Source organism: Carassius carassius, chromosome 26 (assembly GCF_963082965.1).
Source record: "Carassius carassius chromosome 26, fCarCar2.1, whole genome shotgun sequence".
NCBI lineage: Eukaryota > Metazoa > Chordata > Actinopteri > Cypriniformes > Cyprinidae > Carassius > Carassius carassius.
The window spans coordinates 22,852,511-22,863,117 of NC_081780.1; the positions used below are offsets into that span (position 1 = coordinate 22,852,511).

General features: G+C 46.4%; 1 long non-coding RNA gene across 1 annotated transcript; it reads left to right on the forward strand.

The window, feature by feature from the left end:
• The first annotated feature begins 6,601 nt into the window (after window positions 1-6,601).
• LOC132106330 (uncharacterized) lies at window positions 6,602-10,307 on the forward strand. Its single transcript, XR_009424121.1, has 3 exons — window positions 6,602-6,661; window positions 9,525-9,628; window positions 10,234-10,307. It is a non-coding gene; the product is annotated as an uncharacterized LOC132106330 (long non-coding RNA).
• Window positions 10,308-10,607: the final 300 nt, after the last annotated feature.

Sequence of the window (10,607 nt, forward strand, 5' to 3'; positions counted from 1 at the left end):
TATTACAAAGACACATAGATTAGTACATTTGCTGACAAAAGAAATGCATTATAAATTTAGCAAATTATACATATGAATATCAAATATGGAAATACCTTGTCAATGGTGTCAACTCCTCCTTTACAATGATTGTAATGCAAGATTACTTGAGGCTTCTTGTCCTCCCTGTCGCTTATTATCGCCTCCTTGTGGCAGGTGCTCATTAGCAACACATTTTTGCCTTTTTTGGGACAATAAGATACAAGGCAATGTGTGTCACTGAAGGCAAAGAGAGAAGAAAAGCGATCTCTGCCTATTGTTGAGAGAAGAGCAGGTGGAAGCTCAGGCTTGTTTTTTCTTATTGTCCCAACCATTGTTAGCTGCTTTTTTAGCAGCTCCTGTCCAAGGGCATGTGACGTAAAAAAATTGTCACACGTTATTGTGTGTCCCTGAAGACCAGCGGTCATGTCGAGGACGACGCGCATACCCTGGTTTTTTTCAGACTTTCCATCCAGAGGCTTCCCTGTGTATACCTGCATATTCCAGGCATAACTGGTTGTGGAATCACATGCAGCCCAGATCTTTATTCCATACCTCGCAGGTTTGCTGGGAATGTACTGCTTGAAAGCACATCTTCCTCTGAACGGAATCAAGCACTCGTCTACAGTTACATCTGGGCCTGGGTTATACATCAGAGGGAGACGCTCAACCCACAGATCCCAGATGTCACGTATTGCAGCCAGCTTGTCCGTCTCACGTCGACCTGTTCTTGTGTCCTTGTTGTCAAAACGGATAATTCTTGTCAATACTGTGAATTTTTTCAGGGACATGACGGCACGAAAAATTGAACGACCAGTTTCAGCATCCCACAAGCTTGTCAAGGCCTCATTGTGTGACCGATAAACACCGGCAAGAAGGATCAAACCAAAAAAAGCTTCCAACTCTGTCCAATCTACATCCTTCCAGCTGTCACCATACACTCTCTTGCCTTCCAAATTAGTCATTTCAATCAAGATGTTCTGAATAGACGTTGGAAAAAATAATAAAAAGGCAGACTTTATGTCATCGACGCGAGAGCATGCGTACCTGGTCGGTCCTGGTGTTAGTTTGATGATTCTTGATGCTGAAGCTCTTCCTGGCCTCTGTAGAGGTGGAGTAGAATTCCAGACAATGTTTCCATTTTTTGACAAATACATTTCGTCTGCATGGCCTTCCTCCTGATAATCCTCCTCTTCAGATTCCTGGTAATCTTCTTGAAACTCTGTTTCATCTTCTGTGTCAGTGGTAAAGTTCTCCAAGTGTTCCTCATTATCACTTTCATCCAGTATGAAATCCAGGGTCTCCTCAAGACTGTACCTTTTGGCCATAGTGCTGTCACAGAATGAGCTGTGTGCGGGAACCAGACTGCCACTTTTATACTCTAACTGGGATGTTTTCAAAATACTGCTGCAGCTCTTTCATCTAACTGTAAACTTTCTCAGAGTGCAAAAGTTCAGCTGCATTTCATCTTTCTTGTATCTGCCCTTTCCCTCTCTTTCTCTCTCTCTCTCTCTCTCTCTCTATCTGTGTGTGTATGTGTGTGTGTGTGTGTGTGTGTGTGGGAACAAGCTTGTTCCATGTTGCATATGTGACATTTTTCAGATTTATGCCAGTTTAGTTGATTTTCTTTGCCAATTTCTATAAAAATGCTCTCTGTTGCAGTGGCATACGTGTGTGTTTGTGTGTGTGTGTGTGTGTGTGTGTGTGTGTGTGTGTGTGTGTATGAGATAGAAAGTTTGTTCCACTTTGGGTTTATGCTCTAGGACCAAACCTTGAATTAAATGTAAAATTTTTTAGATTTATGCCAGTTTAGTTAATTTTATTTGCCAATTTCTGTAAAAATGCTCTCTGTTGCAGTCACATACATGTGTGTGTTTGTGTGTGTGTGTGTGTGTGTGTGTGTGTGTATGAGATACAAAGTTCATTCTACTTTTTATTTATGCTCTAGGACCAGATCTTGGTTTATTTGTAGAAATTTTCAGATTTATAATGGATTTACTTTTATTTTTTTGAAAAAACAAAATTTTAAAAAGTAATTTTTTGCATTTTCCCATTCATTTTCAATGTGGGGTCATTTTGACCCCAAAGACCTTAAAAGGTAAATTTTTTTTTACACACCTTTAGAACAACCAAATCAAGCCCAGTTTTTTTGTGCATGTTAAGATAGATTATTTAGGAAAAGTCACCGAGTTTCATGCCCCTGCGATGAAGGTAACACTTTTAAAAAATGAAGGAAAAGTCCATTGGGGTCATTTTGACCCCAAAGAGTGATTAAAGGTTAAGACTACTTTCCAAATTTAATGATCATGACCCTGATATTTTTTTTTCTCTGTTTGAGACTATGTCCGAACAAAGAAATTGGCAGAGGTCTATCCTATGCTTCAAACGATTATCACAGGCTAGGCCCAGGAGGCATATGCAGCGCTCACAATGGAGGACAGAAAGGATTATGACAAGGTAAATGTGGCTATTTTGAAGGCCTACGAACTGGTTCCAGAATTCCTATCAGGGCCCTGATTCGGCTATACCGACAGCAGCCTTGCTTGCAAGGTGGGAACCTCCAGGTTATAGAACCTGATAAATGTAGACGGCGAGGCCCAACCTGCCGCCATACATATATCCTGAAAGGAGATCCCAGTAGACCACGCCCACGACGAGGCGACGCCCCTTGTGGAGTGTGCTCTGACGCCCAGTGGGCACTGAAGGCCCCTGGAAGCGTAAGGTAATGCTATGGCGTCAACTATCCATCTGGATAGAGTCTGCTTCGAAACAGCCATTCCCTTGGAACGTCCACTGAACGAGACAAACAGCTGCTCAGTCTGTCGAAAGACAGCGGAGCGAGACACATAAGCTCTTAAAACCCTAACAGGGCAAAGAAGACTCGAGTCTCCATCCTCTGCTGACACCGACAGGGCAGACAGGGCAATAACCTGAGCCCGAAACGGCGTGTTGAGGGACTTCGGCACATAACCGTGCCTAGGTTTGAGTATGACCCTTGAGTTATTAGGCCCAAACTCCAAGCACGACTGGCTCACCGAGAGCACGTGCAGGTCACCCACACGTTTCACTGAAGCGAGAGCCAACACGAATACTGTCTTGAACGACAGATGCTGGAGGCTAATCGATTGGATAGGCTCAAAAGGGGGACCCTTCATGGCCTCCAAAACCGCCGCGAGGTCCCATATAGGGACTGACGGAGGTCTGGGAGGATTCAGCCTCCTAGCTCCTCTAAGGAAGCGGATGACCAAATCATTCCTTCCTATTGACTGACATAAACTTTGAGCGTGGATGGGGCTCTGCCCTTATCCAACAGCTCCTGTAGGAAGGAGAGAACCTCCGTCACCTCACAACTAAGGGGTGAACATCCCCGAGCTGTTCACCAGCTGGAGAACACCAACCACTTTGAGGCATACAGCTGTCGTGTCGACGGAGCTCTAGCCTGAGTGATGGTATTTAGCACTCCCACTGAGAGATCAGCGGGTAACCGTTGAGGTCCCACACATGGAGGGACCACAACTCCGGTTGAGGGTGCCAAATCGAGCCCCTGGCCTGCAAGAGGTGGTCCCTCCTCAACGGCACTGGCCACGGGGCGATGTCTGCTAACTGCATCAAATCTGGGAACCATGGTTGGTTCTTCCAAAAAGGTGCTACAAGCAGTATTGAACATCTCGTTTCTCTCACCCGTTCTATCACCTGCGGAAGGAGGGAGACGGGAGGGAAAGCATAAAGCAGGCAGCACGGCCATCTCCGTGACAGCGCGCTTTCATTCTTGGAAAAGAACGCGGGGCAGTGAGCGTTTTTATGGGACGCGAAGAGGTCCACCTCCGCCCTGCCAAATCTCTCCCACAACAGCCGGACTGTTTGCGGGTGTAGAGACATTTCGCCCGTGGGAATGTTTTATCTGGACAGCCTGTCTGGACCCAGATTCTGTAGCCCAGGCACATGAACTGCCCTCAGCGAGCGCAAGTTGCGCTGAGCCCAAACCAGGAGGCGTTCCGTCAGCCTGTACAGGTTTCGGGATTTATGTAGGACACCACAGACATGTTGTCCGAACGGACTAAGACGTGGCGGCCCTTGATTCGGGGACAAAAGCGCGTCAGCGCGTTCTCCACTGCCAGCATTTCCAGACAGTTGATATGTTGGAGCTTTTCCCGTTCTGACCACAGGCCAAAGGACGGTCTGCCCTCGAGCAGCGCTCCCCATCCCGGAGTGGAGGCATCCGTCGGTACCATCTTCACTTTCGAGGAAGTCCCCAGGCTTACACCTGATTGGTACCAGTCATTTGCTGTCCAGGGTTTCAGGGCTGTAACGCAGCCCTGTTCGACCTTGAGACGCAGTCGACCAGGTCTCTTTATAATGCCTAGCAGCCAATCCGAAACTCCTGGAAGCGCTAACCATGCATCTGCATGAATGGCTAAGGGCTCGTACACCGGCGCTTTCCTAGCAGTGCTAGGATGACTTCGGGGCTTCCGGCTTCACCGTAATCCTCTGCCGTGGCTCCCGCGGTGCGGGGCGACGGCTGGAAGAGCGAGAACGGGGTCCCGAGCTGCGTTGCTGACGCTGTCGCGATGAAGCAGCTGGAGGCGGTGGGCGTGACTGAGAGCTTTGTGGTGCCGGTCTAGCGCGGCTCGCTGCAGAACCAGAGCGCTTTGGCAGGAAGTGCTTAAACGCCTGTGACGCTTTCTGATCCTCGACGAATCTCTCGACAAACTCGTTGACAGACGATCCGAAGAGGCCAGCAGGAGTCAGTGGCGCGTCGAGGAACACAGCGTGCTCAGACTCTGCGATGTCCGAAAGCGTTAGCCACAAATGCCTCTCAGCCACCGTAGCGGAAGCCATGACCCGTCCTATGGCCTGTGCAGCGGACTTAGTAGTGCGGAGGGAGAGATCCGAAGCACTCCTCAGATCCGCGAGACAGATCGCTTCAGGTCCCATCTCATGCAGCTTGCGGAGGAGATCGCCCTGGAAAATCTGCAGCGTGGCCATGGTGTGTAGTGCAGACGCAGCCTGCCCAGCAGCAGAGAAGATCCGTGCGAGCAGCGATGAAGTCATGCGGCAGGCTTTCGATGGCAACGCTGCCTTAGTCCGCCGTCCAGCAGAGGGCGGGCAAAGGTGCGCTGCTATAGCCTGTTCCACCGGCGGAAGTGACAGGTAGCCTCTGTTTTTAGCATCGTCCAGTGTGGAGAATGCTGGCGAAACAGATAAATGAATTCTCGCCGAGAATGATCCGCGGAGCTCGCCCAACCCTCAATGCCCGAAGCTAGCAGAGAGCACGTGTCCTCTTCCTCCGACGCGGCCCTGAGATCCACTTCCTCGGAGGACGCGGCAGCAGACAGCGGGCGCTGACCATCGGGAAGCGATGCAGCGGAGGCCGGTGAAGCGGGGGGAACTGGCGAGCTCGGTAGAGCTGGAGGCGGTTCAGATAAACGCTGAGAGCGGCGCTTTTTACGGCGCTGCGGCGCAGCGGAGGATGCAGGCTTGGAGAAGAACGCCAGGCGAGTCCTCAGAGTCACCATCGGCATTAGCTCGCTGTGAGGGCAGCCGCCGTCAGCGAGCGCGAGCGCTGCATGATCCTCACCCAGGCAGGAGACACAGATGACGTGACGGTCTCCTTCGCTGAGCGGGGCTCTGCACGAGCCGCACGAGGGTATCTTTAAAAAGACGCAGCTCTTTTACGAATGTGCGTCGCAGGGCGAACACACACAAGGATATAAAAAGGATATAGGCGCCGGAGAGCGCAGCAGGAACGGCAGTGGAAGGCGGCGAAGGCCAGCAGCTTCAGAAATGGCTCGTCCCGCTGAGATCAGACGGCGCTTGCTTCCTTCGTGATCCAGCGATGCGTGAGCTTCGCTGAAGAGATGAAAAATCAGGTGAGTCAGCCTTTTCGAGCTCCTTTTATAGGGTTGGGCCACACCCGTTTCGGCGGGAAGTGGCATGAAGGGCGCGAAGCGCCCTTTTTGGTCTGATATTGCATCAGCCTGCGCTCGATAGGCTGTGCACTTGCCGCAGAGCAGCCAATGAGCAAGCGAGCTGTCTCGCCTATGGCTGTGTACTGCTGCAAAAGCGCTTTACAAAAATTCAAAATTAAGGATAATTTTTTGCTTCAGTATTTCGTGAAAAGAGACTTTTCCCGTAGCGTCTTAGCTAAGATGCGGTACGAGAGAACTCTTGTAAGAGAACTAAATAGTATGAATAGGAGATTTGACAGACTGAGAAATGAGAATGTGCATAGACAAAGTGAGCTTGATTTTAAACCAATTAAAATAGATGCTGAGAAGTCCACACAAGATCATGAGCTACAGGTGGAGCAATTGAGATTAGTAAAGGAAGGAAAAATGAGAGGTTTAGGTTTATCTGAAGGCTTTGACTTGGCAAGTAATTTAAGACTACTTCCCAAATTTAATGATCATGACCCTGATATTTTTTTTTCTCTGTTTTTTTCTCTGTTTTCTTGTCCGAACAAAGAAATTGGCAGAGGTCTATCCTATGCTTCAAACGATTATCACAGGCTAGGCACAGGAGGCATATGCAGCGCTTACAATGGAGGACAGAAACGATTATGACAAGGTAAAAGTGGCTATTTTGAAGGCCTACAAACTGGTTCCTGAAGCCTATCGCCAGCAATTTCGAAGCTGGAGAAAAGGTGATCGTCGAACTCACTCTGAGGTGATAAGAGATCTGGTTTCTTATTTTGATCATTGGTTTGTTGCATCCGCTGTTGATGACTTTGAAACGCTGCCTGACTTGGTCATTTTAGAACAGTAAAAAAAATATTGTGTCAGATGATATTTCTACATACATAAATGCAAAGAAGCCAAAAGACGCAAAGCGGCAGTTTTGGCAGATGGTTACGTACTAACACATAGAAAGGTGTACAGAGAAGACCGGTCAGGTCAGAAGAGTGGTAACTTTAATGAAAACAGAGTTGGAGCAAAATTTGAAATTCAAAATCAGAGAACAGTGGTCAAATGAAATCTGACAGAGACTTAGTGTGTAATTATTGTTTTAATCTGGGCCATTGGAAAAATAAGTGCCCAGTTTAGGCTGCTAAATGGAAGTTGGGAATGATCATGGTACTTCCTTAGAGGTGGGATAGGAAGTATGTTATTCCAAATTAGTAGCCATGAATAACTTTGTACCATTTATTATGGAGGGTTATGTGTCTCTGCCTGTGAGTAAAATACCAGTTAAAATTGAGAGATACAGGTTCATCAGAGTCTTTTATTCTTGAATCTGTTCTGCCCTTTTCTCAGGTGTCAAGTGAAGGGAGGAGAGTTTTGATTAGGGGAATTGGATTAAACTAAAACTCTTTCTGTTCCTCTACATAGAATACACTTGACTTCCGACCTGATTTGTGTAGAAGTATCTTTGGGAATTCGTCCGTCTTTGCCAGTGGATGGGGTTACTGTCATCCTGGGTAACAATTTGGATGGAGGTAGAGTCTGGCGAGAGGTGATCCCACCTCCTGAGGTAGTGCTTATTCCAGTCTCCGAGGACTCTGACAATTTGCATAAAAATTTTCCTGAAGTATTTACAGCTGGTGTTGTGACTCGTGCAAGGAGTCGTGAGATGTCATTTGAGAAACTGGAAGTGTCAAAATATGTTGTGCCTGGTTTATCCACCCTTTCACCCATTTCTCATAGGGAGTTGGTAGATGCGCAGCTGGAGGACCCTGAGTTGCAGAAGTTGTTTGATGCTCTTATTTCGCCTCAGGAGGTAAGAAGTGCTGTGAGTGGATGTTTTATCCAAGATGAGGTGCTTCTAAGGAAGTACGTTCTCTGTAAAATCATTTTACCAGTCGATAATTTCGCGACGTAGTATTATAACATGCACATGGTGAAGTGGCTGGACATTTATGAGTAAAAAAGACCTATGACAAATTTTACGACAGTTTTATTGGCCCCATTTGAAAAAGGATATATCGTCTTTCATCAGAATGTGTCACACATGCCAGATGACTGGGAAGCCAAATCAGCTGCTGAAACCAGTGCCTTTGAGTCCCATAGTTGTTACAAGCAAACGGTTTGAGCACTTAATAATTGATTGTGTGGGACCCTTGCCTCCATCAAAATTGGGGAGTGCATATCTGTTGACTATTATGTGTCAGGCAACTCGGTATCCAGCAGCTTATGCTATCCGAAGAATTACCACCAAAAAGGTTGTCAAGGCAATTTCGGGATACCTAAAATTATTCAAAGTGATAAAGGTACTAACTTTACGTCTCGTATGTTTGCTGAAGTTTTGAAAGTGCTTAAAGTAAAACACAATCAGTCGAACGTTTATAATCCTCAAAGTCAGGGAGCGGTTGAAAGGTTTCACCAGACCTTGAAGTCACTTTTGCGTGCTTACTGTGTGGAGTTAAGCAGTGACTGGGAGGAGGGTTTACCCTGGCTTTTACTTGCTGCTAGGGAGGTACAGCAAGAGAGCTTAGGATTTAGCCCAAATGAATTAGTTTTCGATCATCGTGTGCGTGGACCTCTTTCTGTTTTGCTTGAGGGACTAGGTGAAGAGGATCCTTCGCAAAATTTGTTAGAGTATGTGAATGGTTTTCGTCTGCGTTTGTTTTTGGCCGGATTGAGTGCACAGAAGAATCTTGCCTTTGCGCAAGAGAAGATGAAGAATCACTTTGATAAGCATGCTGAAGGTCGTGTCTTTACACCAGGTGATCAGGTGTTAATTCTGTTTCCATCTTCTGGGTCGTCGTTTTGTGCTAAGTTTACAGGGCCATATACTGTTGTTCGGAAACTGTCTGAAGAGAATTATCAAGTCGCCACTCCCGATAGGCGCAAATCTAAGCAGGGTTTCCATTTTGTACTGACTATCGCAAGCTAAACGCCATCACTAAGCCTGACGTTTTTCCACTTCCTTGAACAGAGGATTGTGTAGATCAGGTGGGTACAGCTAATTTCATGAGCAAGCGAAGATCTTCTTAAGGGGTATTGGCAAGTGCCATTATCTCCTAGAGCTAGACAAGTAACCTTCTTTATTACATCATCTGGATTATACTCTTATTCGGTTATGAGTTTTGGTTTGCGAAATGCACCTGCCACCATCACGAGATTGATGAACCGAGTGGTCTTTGGGCTGGAAGGGTGTGCAGTGTATTTAGATAATGTTATTGTTTTCAGTGAGACCTGGGAACAACACTTAATTCGTTTGCCAGCTCTTAACTCGGTTGACTGAGGCACGTCTAACAGTTAACCTGGCAAAGTGTGAGTTTGCCTAGGTTACTGTAAGATATCTTGTGAAAGAGGTTGGCCAAGGCAAAGTGCGTCCAGTTCAAGACAAAGTTCTTGCCATTCAGCAGTTTCCTTCTCCATCTACTAAAAAAAACCTCATGCATTTCTTGGGAATGGTCGGTTATTACTGGGGTTTCTGTTCCAATTTTTCAACTGTGGTTTCACCGCTGACTGACTTAAGAACTCCGTGAAATTTGACTGGAGTGAAAATTGTCATAGAGAGCTTTTTTAATGTTAAATTATTATTGACCTCTGCTCCTGTTCTAGCTGCCCTGAGGCTGGATATGCCCTTTAAGCTACAGGTGGATGCCAGCCAGGTTGGTGCTGGAGCTGTATTATTACAGACAGGGGAGAATGATCTGTACTATCCCGTAAGTTTTTTTTTCCTCGTAAGTTTAACAATTATCAGAAAAATTACTCTGTGATCGAGCAAGAAGCTTTATCTTTAATTTGGGCACTCCAGTTCTTTGATGTGTATGTGGGGGGAGGAATGCCTGTAGAGGTGTTTTCTGATCATAACCCTTTAACTTTCTTGCATTCTTTACAGTTGCCGGGTCAGCGCTTGATGCGTTGGATTCTCTTTTTACAGCCCTACAATTTAATTGTTAAACACATTAAAGGATCGGATAATGTAGTGGCAGATGTGTTATCCCGTGTTCCTGATCTGATCAATTAAGTGCAATGGTTGTACAGTTGCTTCTGTTTCTCTGTGCTGTCTTGTTGCTTTAAATTTGCTTTCAGGATCCAGATTGCTGGTGGCAAGGTGGGGCAGTGCCGCAGAATGGATGGAATTGTGAAAATCATGTTTGTACTGTGATCAGAGGTGGTATAACAATGAGTACTGAAATATGATTTCTAAGTTGATGGTTCTGTTTTTAAAAAAAAAAAAATATTCTTGATCCGATTGGTAACGGATCTCTTTTAAAGGGTGGTGTGTGACAGTTTTAGAGATTAACTCATCATCTCTGAGTTGCAGGTGATTGGCTGAAGTGAGTGGTTGTTGTACACCTGAACGTAATTAGGACTCTCTATAAGAGACTGGGACAGAGATGAGAGCAGGGGGGCTGAGCTTGGGCAGATCTTGCGCTGGTCTTGTTGGTGCTGTTCGTTGGACCCTTGTCGGCTCGGAGAACTCATGAGATGTGAGGGATTTGGGAGATCACCGCTGCCCTTTGATCCATCTCCTCTGGGATGGTTGGACTGCTGATTTTCATTTACATTTGCACCCACCTACTGACTATAATTTACACGGATTCTTAATGGTGTTCTGTCATACGGATTAATAAATCCATTTATTAATTAGCTGTGGTGTGTGGTGACTCCCTTATTTTGTTGTGACTGTCCACTAAT